We start from the raw sequence: 10,662 nt of genomic DNA, 5'->3' as shown, positions 1-10,662 counted from the left end.
GGGGGCGCTCACGCTGTCGTTCCCAGGAGCCACCGTTGTCGACATAGTGGACAGAATTCCCAACATCCTGGCGTCCCACCCACAGGCCAACCGGCTCATCATTCACATCGGCACCAATGACATTCCCAAACAGTAATCTGAGCTGCTGAAGCTGGACTTCCTCCAACTCTTCAGCCTCCTTGGTCAGTTGCAGGTGAGTGCTTTTATCTCCGGGCCCACCCCCACCTGCGGCAGAGGGATAGGCCGTTTCAGCCGGCTGCTCAGCCTTAACACTTGGCTCTCCTCCGCCTGTGTCTCCCACGGCGTGGGTTTTATTAACAATTTTGATGCCTTCTGGGAGAGGAGACATCTTTTGGGGGCAGACGGACTCCACCTCAACGCCTGGGGACGCCGTTTGCTGTCCGCCAATTTGGTATTTGGCGTACAGCACTCCCGCACATGGCCCTGTCATTACCCCAAACCGACACTACCCGCTGATCTGTCCGCCACTGACTGATGTCCCCCTGGTCCCAGCTCCTATATTTGTTCCACTTTTAACAGTAATACACAAAACTCTGGACTCGGACCTCTCTCTCCCACAGTCAACACAATACCCGTCATAATCACAAACAGAGAGCAACACAATTATCATAAATCCAGTAACTCCAAAAACATTAATAACCTCACGGCCTCTTCAAAAATGTCAGCATTCATTGAACTCTACTGTCAAAAATCCACCAGTCTCAATCAGTATGGCACTTTTAAATGTCCGCTCTCTGTTGAACAAAGTCTTTTATTATTAATGATTTAATTTTAGATAATAAACTTGATTGTTTATTTTTAACTGAAACATGGCTGGGTTCGGATGCACCAGTTGTTCTCACTGAGGCCTCCCCACCAAATTTTAATTTCTGTTTTTCTTTTAGAAGTGGTAAGAGAGGTGGTGGGACTGCATCTTTAACCAATAACACACTCACCACCAAACACATTTTATTTGATCATTTTACCACTTTTGAATTCCACGCTATTGTTTTTAGCAGCCCTCCAGTTTTATCTGTTTATCTGTGCTGCTTTTATCAAGGAATTCTCAGAATTTTTAACAAACATACATTCAAAATATAACATGATAATTCTAACCGGTGATTTTAACCTGCACATAGATAATCCTTCTCACCCTACATCAAAAGAATTCTTAAACATTCTTCACTGTATGGATTTTACCCAGCACGTCACGCAGCCGACTCACAACAGAGGACACACTCTGGACCTGGTCATCACCCATGGGCTGTCCACCAGTGTGTCCTCTGTTGTTGACTTGGCTGTCTCTGACCACTACTGTGTGTTTTTTAACATCACCGGTTTTATTCAGCGGGAGACCTCGGTGCGAACTGTGAGGAGGCGCTATCTAACCTCTGAAGTGGCTGCAAATTTTACCAGGGTTTTAGACGAATGCCCCCCTGTGATTTTACCTGCACCCTGTGATTTTATTTTTAAACATTTTAACAGCAAACTGAAGAAAAGCCTTGACTCCGTTGCTCCACTCACCACCAAAAAGATTAACGTAAAACATGCATCACCCCGGAGAAACGAAGAAGTTAAAAAAAACTCAAAAGAAATTGCAGGGCAGCAGAAAGGAGATGGAGGAAAATAAATAAAAAATAAAATAAAAATGCAACCAACCATCAAATACTTTGCGAGCAACTTAAAATTTCTTACTTAATCGTGATTACTGATTTTTAATTGTTAAATTTTAATTGTTAAATTCAAACCAAAACTGGAAATTTGAACAATTATGCCAAGAGAATTTGTAAAAAAAACCAATTATTTCAATCCAATACACATTTTAATCAAAACATATAACGGTAGCATGTTTTGGCACTTGTTTGTAGAAGCAGTCTTCATGCTAAGGTGCTTAAATTATATAGCTGTTACCATTGAAGTGATTGGAACACCTGACTATATAAACTTTGACAATGAACTCACTCCATTATAGTTACAGTATATATTTACTGAATATATTTAGAGATACATATATTTGATATTTACAGATCCAACAGAACACAGGGAGAAAGAACTGAAAAAGAAACAGTATTCATAACAAATTATGCACATTTGTCGCACAAGTACTTCACCAGGCTGCTCTCATATTGAGCACATCCAAAATGTGCCCATCTGAGACAAAACTCACACTGCACCTGAAGAGGGAGAAGGGGGGTGTAAGTGTGTTAACTAACATTACGAATTTGATGAGAAAATAATTAGTACAGTGGATTGCAAAAGTATTCGGCCCCCTTGAACTTTTCCACATTTTGTCAGATTGCATTCACAAACATGAATCAAAATTATTGGAATTCCACGCATGGTCAATTTGGTAAAGTAAATCCGTTGGGCATCTTTCTTCGCCTTTAGACAATAATTCTGATGGCAAAAGAGCCAAACGGGACAGGCAAAAAAAAAAGAAAAAAAAAAGGAAATTTATTGTGATGTAAGCTTAACATTTCCAAAAGCGAATACTTTCCAGTTAATCAAATGGCTGCAGACATACCTACATCATCTATACCCTTTAAAATGGTTAATTTGGGGTTTAAATATCTTGGAATTGCAATTTTACAATCTCTGAAATTAATGCGGGAACAGACTATTACTTTACTTACAATGAGAGTTAAGTCTGATCTTCAAAGATGGAACTACCTACCACTGTCTTTAGCTCGTAGGATTCAAATTATTAAAATGAGTGTATTACCCAGGTATCTATATGTATTTCAAAGTTTGCCCATTTATTTGTCTAAATCATTTTTCAGAACTATAAATGACGCTATTTCTTCATTTATTTGGGCCGGTAAATGTCCAAGGGCTAGTCGTTTCTTCTTTATAGGGATAGATCAGCTGGAGGATTAGGACTGCCTAACTTAATTGGGTATTATTGGGCATCTAATATGTATAATATATTATTGTGGTGTACGTCTCCCCATATTAATTGGTGCCAGAGTGAAGCGGCCTCCTGTTCCTCGTCATTATTTGCTTTAGAATGTGATACCTCACAATCATCCCTACTAAGCCAGTCTTCCAACCCAGTTGTCACTGAAACATTAAAAATTTGGTCACAAATAAGACGCCACTTTGGTTGGCTCACCCTCCCTCTTGCAGCCCTGATCTGCAACAATCACTTATTTGTGCCAGCAAAGATGGACTTTAGATTCTCTGTTTTAGAACATAAAGGACTTGGTACTCTAGGTGACTTATACGTAAATGATGTTTTTGCAAGTTTTAACCAACTAGTTACTCGCTTTAATTTTAATAAATCTGATTTGTTTCAGTACTTCCAGCTGTGAAACTTTGCAAAGAAATGTTCAACTTTATTCCCACAAATCCCAACTTCCAGTGGAATAGATTTGGTTCTCAGAGCCAAAACTTTGGTAAAGGGTCATATTTCTTACCTTTATAAACTAACTTCTTCACCTAGTGAATCTCTTTTATACAGGACCAAGATGAAATGGGAGTCAGAACTTCATATGAATTTTTCTGAGTTGTTCTGGGAGGGAGCGGTAAGGGCCATTAACTCATCTTCTAGTTGTGCCAGACTTTCATTAATACAATTTAAAGTTTTCCACAGATTACACTACAGTAAAGAAAAATTGTCAAAATTATACCCAGATAAATTTGATGATAAATGTAACAGATGCTCACAGATACCTTGCAATCTTACCCATATGTTCTGGGCGTGCCCTAGGTTGTCTGAATTTTGGCATCAATTCTTCAAAATAATTTCAGTTATATTGGGTATAAAATTGACTCTGACTCCACATATCGCTATATTTGGCAAACCACCAAATAACCTTCAAACTACAACTATTCAAAATAACCTTTGTTTCTCTCATCGCTAGAAAAATAATTTTGTTGTTGTGGAAATCATTTCAGCCACCATTAATTGAAGTCTGGCTACAGGATATCTTAGGACTTTTAAAATTGGAGAAGATAAAATTCTCCATCAGAGGCTCATCGGGTAGATTTACTACTTACTGGAAACCATTACTTAAATACTTAGAAAAGGTACCAGCATGAGAAATCTCTCTGTAATCCACCATATGACAACGTACAAATTTTTCTGCTATTCTCGGCAGTCGTTGTTCTACCTTATAAGAATACTTTATTTAAAGATATTCCAGCATTATTTATTTGTTTCGACAGAAGAGCAAGTAATCATTACTGTTAATATTAATATTGTTACTATTGTTGGTTAAGATTTATATCAATATTGATTAATGTTAAGACCTTGTTTTTTGAGGCTATCAGATGTTAATGTTAATATTAAACTATAAGGATACGCACTACTATCTTATTGTTGATTTTTTTTTCTTTTGGTATGGGTTTTGTATTTTTTGTATGGGTCAACTCATTTTCTCTGTAACATATTCATTTTTGTATTAATAGGAGGGAGTGGGGGGTATTCAGGTACTCATCCCATTTATGTTTTCTTTTGTATGCTATAAAAAAGAAAAAGGAAAAGATAAAAAAAAGAGGTCAGTGGTCCAAAGTAACCTGATATTTACAAACCACATGTATCATTCCTTACATGCTGTCAGTACCAACAATGACATAGTTTTGAATAAACAGCTCTATATAGCATTATCATTACTTTGACTTTCAGGTTGATCTGTTGAACTCAGGGAGAGGTCAGAGGTCAAACGTGGCATGTTATTTTAAATCTTTATACTTTAGAAATGTTATTACACAGTGCACTTGTACAAGTGTACAAGTTTTAAGGCTTTTTGTCAATTTTCCACTGGCAAATCATAAAGTTGACCTTGAAGACCTTGGTGGACGCAAACCAGATTTTAATGGATTGTTATAACATCATCCTGCTCTACACCCTACAGAGGTTTTAGAGCTGTTGTGTTTACAGACAGAATGTAATACAAACACTACCAAAAACATGAGCTCCGTGTTGAAGGTAATAAGAAACTGCTGAGCTGTTTACACATGATCTGTCCTGATCTGATGCAATATGCAATCAAGGTCCCTGTGTTCGTCATGCTCAGTGTTTATCTGATAAACACAAAGGAATGTGCAGCAATGAACGTTAGAAACTGATCACACTCGAGTGTCTGCTTTGCCGTGACTTGTTAATACTTGTCTCAGTTCCTGTTTCCTGCTCAGCTCCAACGATTCATTTCACTTTAACAGCGACAGTTTGGATCACAGTGTCTTTATCTGTGGTAAGTCTTTTTTTATTTTTTTGTTTGGTTCTTTGTTGTTTTGTTTTGTTTTTGATTCAGAGAACAAACAAACAAGAACCTTATAAAAACACTCAAATATGTGGTAAAAAACAAAGTGATTTTTTTCGACATGTTACTGAATAAACTCTGAATAAAGTCAGACTGTTGTTTCTCTGTCAAACTGTGAGCACATACAAGATGAGAAATGTCTTTCAGCTGTTAAAAGCTCCCACAAAGCTCAAAATGTAGCAGCAAAAAGCTGTATTATGTTTATAAAGAACTGTTCTTGGAATCGTGCAGAGACCTGCACTTAAAGCAGGACTTTGTCTCATTGAGGTGACTTAAAAGAAACTCTGAACTTTCAGTTTTAGTTATGTACCTTTTTTGTTTGTTTGTTTGTTTTGCCTGTCCCGTTTGGCTCTTTTGCCATCAGAATTATTGTCTAAAGGCGAAGAAAGATGCCCAACGGATTTACTTTACCAAACGGACCATCCCAGCCTTGCCGTAATGGTCTATTTGATTCACCTTTTACTGTTTATTTTATTTTCACTTGCTAAATACGGGACAGACTTTACTGGGGGAAAGAAAGGGGAGAAAGAAAGAGGAAAAGAGAAACAGCGGAGAAGAGGGACGGGGGGATAAAGGGCAGGAAACAAAAACCAACAAAAAAAAACAGACAAAAAAAAATACATATATCGATCACCTGGATCACCTGTTGAGAAAGAAAAAGAGAAAACAAGCAGAAGAAAACGAGAGTAATAGAATAAACAACATCACAATGATCTATGGGAATATGACAGTAAATACTAAATGTTAAACATTATTGTGCAGCACGTGAGATCGACAGCGCACAGTGTGCTTTGAGGTAGGAGCCAAAAAGGGTGTAGTTTGTGTGTGTGATCACCTGTGTGTACACCTGTGAGCATGAACGCGCTTGTTTTTAAAAGGTTCCTTCATGTAATGATGTGCTAGAGGGTGTGGGGGGGCCACAGCCCCGTCCTCCAGGGCATGAAGCAGGTATGGAGGAGATCAAAACTCCAGACATCCAGAGGCCCCCAGAACACAAGAGACCAAGGAAGACCAACAGAGGGGCAGCCGCGCCACTATCCCAGAAAGAGCTGAGGAGAGTCCCAGATGAGGGGTCACTCAGCAGCCGCGGAGCAGAAGCCAGAGGGGGTTGCAGTGACGTGCCCGTGAGCTCCGCTGGCAGCCAGCTGTGCCAGAGTGACCAGGCCCCAGGCCGAGAGGCCGAGGGCACCCCACCTCCGAAGTGGCCCGAACGAGCCCCAGGCTCCAGGCCCGGATAAGCAGCCGCCAAGGAGTGAGCCGGTGTGTACCTGGACGCCCACCCCCGGACACAAAGAACCACCAACGCACCGATGTTCCCACCCTCATGCTCTCATATGCAATTACTCAACACTCACTGAACGTGGAGACAGACATAAAGAGACACTGTACACACAATCACACTCCCCAAGCGTACTCTATACCTCAGGTCTAGGTACCCTTGCCCCTGGAGGGGGAAACTGCACCCAGACCCAGGTGGTGTTACCCTTTTCCCTGCGGTGGAGAGAAGCAGACCGCCCCGACTCCACAGCAGCAGGGAGGCCCCTCATACCAGACCCCAGTTGGACGGCCAACTCCTGTGCACAGAAGTCTAATGACAAAACATCGCTCGGTTCAGATCCAGGAGGCCGTTCCTCCTCATCATACCCATCCAGGTCTCACTGTCATTGCCCACTTGAGCACTGAAGTCTCCCAGTAGGACAAGAGAGGGGCACCCAGCGAACATCACAAAACACCTGTCTAACACCAGTGATAGGTTAGGCTTCAGTGGGTTAAAGCCTACAAAAAACATAATTTCACATCCACATTTTATATACAGACTGTGTTCAAAGTGGGTTTGATCTCATGTTTGATCACATGAAAGAAGCTGAGTCACCTTGTATTTATGACCACATGTTTTTATTCATGTAGGAGCATCATCTGTTATGGAGGTGGCAGCTCTGGGTCGACCTTTCAGTTTAGGGATGCTCTATGATGCCCGGAGAGAGAAACTCATCCCAGGTAAAATGTGATTTGTTGTTCAAGCAATCAGCTGTATGGCCAGCAAAAACCCACACTAATTTGTTTCTAAAATGACCTATTTACTTATAGGGTAAATAGATGCATCAAAGAAATATTTATCATGTCAGCAAAGAAATACTGATGACCATTTAGTGAAAATACGGTATGAAGAAAATAATAGTTTAAATGAAAAGGGTGAGTAAAAAAGGAGCAAAAAAAAACCCTTTAAAGAACAGAAAACCTTAAGATTAATTCATTTGGAAATCACTGAAAGAACAGAATAGATTTTGTCTCAAAAACAATATTAACAGAATAAAAACTTTGATGCATGTTTTTTGCAGAGTAAAAACCATGAGATTTCTAACTCTCTAGAGCTTTATGAGTGTTACAGTTTCACTAAAACTGTTTTGAAATTGAGTTTTACATTTGGTAGTACATTTAAAATACAATTTTAATCTATTTTGTTTCTAAGACTTTTTTTCCATTTTGTGGATTTCGTGTCTTAAAGGTGTCACACTGTGGAATAATAAAACTCTGCAGAAGAAGTCAGTGGGAGGAAGTATCTACCACTACAGGAAGAACTTCCTGGTGACTAAGAATTTCTCAGGGCATATATCAATGATGTTGAAAATGAAATAAATAGGAGAGATCTGATGTGGTGCAAGTACTTACAAAATAACATTCTTCCAGGTTCAGAGTGTAAAATTTTCAACATGAAATTGGTGATTATTTTAATATATAGGGTCGCATTTTTCTCAGGTGGCTGCTACAACAGTTATTATGTACAGAAAAATATTTCAAGTCAGACTGGTTTCTGTTATTGATATTGTCCATAAACTGTCCTTAAATATATGCCTTTTTAAAATAATTAAAATCTTAACTACTTAAAATATCTTAAACTTCTCTACATTCTGTGAAATTTGTCTTTGAGTAAAAACCTTTTCACGCATGTCAAAAGAGTTTTCAGGGGTTAACACTTAAGGTCAAACCTTAAAAACCAATCTTGTCATGAAACGCTGTGTGGCAGGCAGAAGTTGGACCCAAGATGCAGGCACTCAGACTCGAGGGATGAACTCAAAAAACTCAGCTTTATTTGCTGACCGGGGAAAAGCATACAAAACTAAACTACACAGGGAGAATAACCTTACGCTTTGCAGAGAGCCACACGAGGAAACACACAGCTTGAGGGACAACGCGACACTGACACAAAGACACACTGGGCTTAAATACACTGAGGCAGTAATCAAGGGATGAGAGACAGGAGGGAGACACAGCTGGGAGAAATTAGGCTAACGAGACAGGGGAGAGGTGAAACTGAACACACTGACATGAGACAGACTTTCACAATAAAACGGGAAACATGAATTACTAAACAAGCACGCAGACTTGACACTGAGAGACAGAAAATAACACATGGAACTCAAACAATGCATGAAACCATAAATCCTTAAGCATGGATAAACAGAAACAAGAAACTAATAATAATCATCATCACTACGAGAATAAGAAAACAATCCATGAAGCCGAATTAAACCAAAATATAATAAACTCAAAATACTGGGTCCAACGGACCCAGAACCGTGACAAATCTACTTGATGCAGAAAAATAATGTACGTCAAGAACAATTAATCTGACAGAGTTATGAAGAGCAAAAGTCAGCAAAAGTATTCCTAAGTGATAAAGTTGGAAAAGTTTTAAAATAGCTCCAACTGAATGAGACATAAAGCAACTCCAGGTCAGGGACAAGTTCCAGCTCCAAGTGGAGGAGTTTAAGTATCTAATTCAATTCAATTTTATTTATACAACAACAGTCGCCTCAAGGTGTTTTATATTGTAAGCTTAGACCCTAAAATAACACTTAAATAACATTTAAAGTATCTACTCTCACCTCAAAACTCCTGCCTTTCCTTCTCTCTTGTTGCCTCCTAACACACCTTCCACGTCTCCTCTTCTTTTGTCTTTGGCCACCAGTAGCAGTTTCCACTGGCACCTTGTTCACCAACAGCACTGGAAGCATCCAGTGATAATCCAGGCCCCGACCAAACCAGTAGCAAAATTTCATTTGTGATGAGCAACACGTTTACAATGACCCAACCCTCCTCATTTATTGGGGATTAGGACTAGGACTAGGAGTACACTAGTTTGCCGCCCCCCTGTAGCTGGGTTAAATAAGCAATTAAGGTGTTGTTGTCACAGGGTGAATTGGACAAGTTTAACTTTGTGTTTTTATTTCCTTCCATGTAGTACTGTGTTTTATTTTTTGATCTTTTATTAGTGTGTAGTGCTTTAGTTTTGTGGGGTTATTGCATGCTTTTTGTTTTGATATGTGATTTGTTCCGGGGGGATGCCCATTCCACCACCCCTCCTGATCATTAACCTGACACGCCTGGGACCAATCAGGGTTTGCCACAGCTATTCAATAAGAGGGAGAGAGAGCATGAGAAACAGGGGGAGACACATGGCGTGGTAACCAGAGATGGCGATGGCCGCGCAGAGCGGCAGGGAGGCCCGGCTACAGGCAGCTTTTCGAGGTGTGCGACAAAGGAGAATGATACTGGAGATCACGGACAACTGCGCATTGGAGAGAGTGAATAGGTTGAGTAGAGAGGTCTGTGTTGGTGGTGAGGGGAGGTAGCCCCGCGCCAAAAGAGGCCCATGGCAGGTGATTGAGAGGGAGTGGGATGGCGTCTTATGTCCCCGGGACGGCGAGACCATGGCTATGCGTGTGAAGCACAGCAAAGTGGTGGGCAGAGTTAGGAGCTCTGCCCATCCGGGGTAAGTCCCGATCAATCCTGTGTAGGACTCTTTTTTTAGTTGGCACCAGAACGAAGAGGCAGACAGGATGGCTACAATGCTGCCGGTTTCTGCGCCGTTTGGACTTTTATGGGACTTTATCTTCATGGCTGAAGACATTGGATTTTAGCTGTATTGTGTTAATGTTTTTAACTTCATGTTCTGCCTGCCTGTATTTTAGTCTTTTCTTGTAAATAAATTATAGTTTATAATTATAGAACATGAGTTCATATTTTCTACTTCCTTGGCTCCTTCACTGCTTTTCCCATTAGAAGGGTTTCCCTTCTGTTTTAACCTACCACCTAGTGTCCACTTAGAGTCAAGCCCACAATTATTCATACCCCTGCCAAATTTTGACTTAAAGTTACTTTTGTTCAACCAGCAAGTTCTTTTTTGAGCAGAAATGACACAGGTGTCTCCCAAAAGATAATAAGACGATGTACAAGAGGAATCATTGTGGAAAAAAATATTTCTCAGGTTTTATTTATATTTTAGCAAAAAGTCAATAGCCAAAATAGCCAGGGGTATGAATAATTATGGGCTTGACTGTACATTGTCATAGAATTTGTAAGGCAGGTAGGATTGGAGACCTCCTGATCTCCGCCA

At 40.0% G+C, this 10,662-nt stretch overlaps 1 long non-coding RNA gene across 2 annotated transcripts; it reads left to right on the top strand.

The window, feature by feature from the left end:
- Positions 1-5,091: 5,091 nt before the first annotated feature.
- Positions 5,092-10,265, top strand: LOC109199453 (uncharacterized). Of its 2 annotated transcripts, none has more exons than XR_002059858.2 (3): positions 5,092-5,195; positions 7,173-7,262; positions 7,771-10,265. It is a non-coding gene; the product is annotated as an uncharacterized LOC109199453 (long non-coding RNA). The 2 variants fall into 2 exon arrangements; XR_002059859.2 differs by lacking the exon at positions 5,092-5,195 and adding an exon at positions 6,696-7,017.
- Positions 10,266-10,662: the final 397 nt, after the last annotated feature.

Source organism: Oreochromis niloticus, unplaced genomic scaffold (assembly GCF_001858045.2).
Source record: "Oreochromis niloticus isolate F11D_XX unplaced genomic scaffold, O_niloticus_UMD_NMBU tig00000658_pilon, whole genome shotgun sequence".
Lineage (NCBI taxonomy): Eukaryota > Metazoa > Chordata > Actinopteri > Cichliformes > Cichlidae > Oreochromis > Oreochromis niloticus.
The sequence above is the reverse complement of the archived record's forward strand: the minus strand, read 5'-3'. Positions and strand labels throughout refer to the sequence as shown.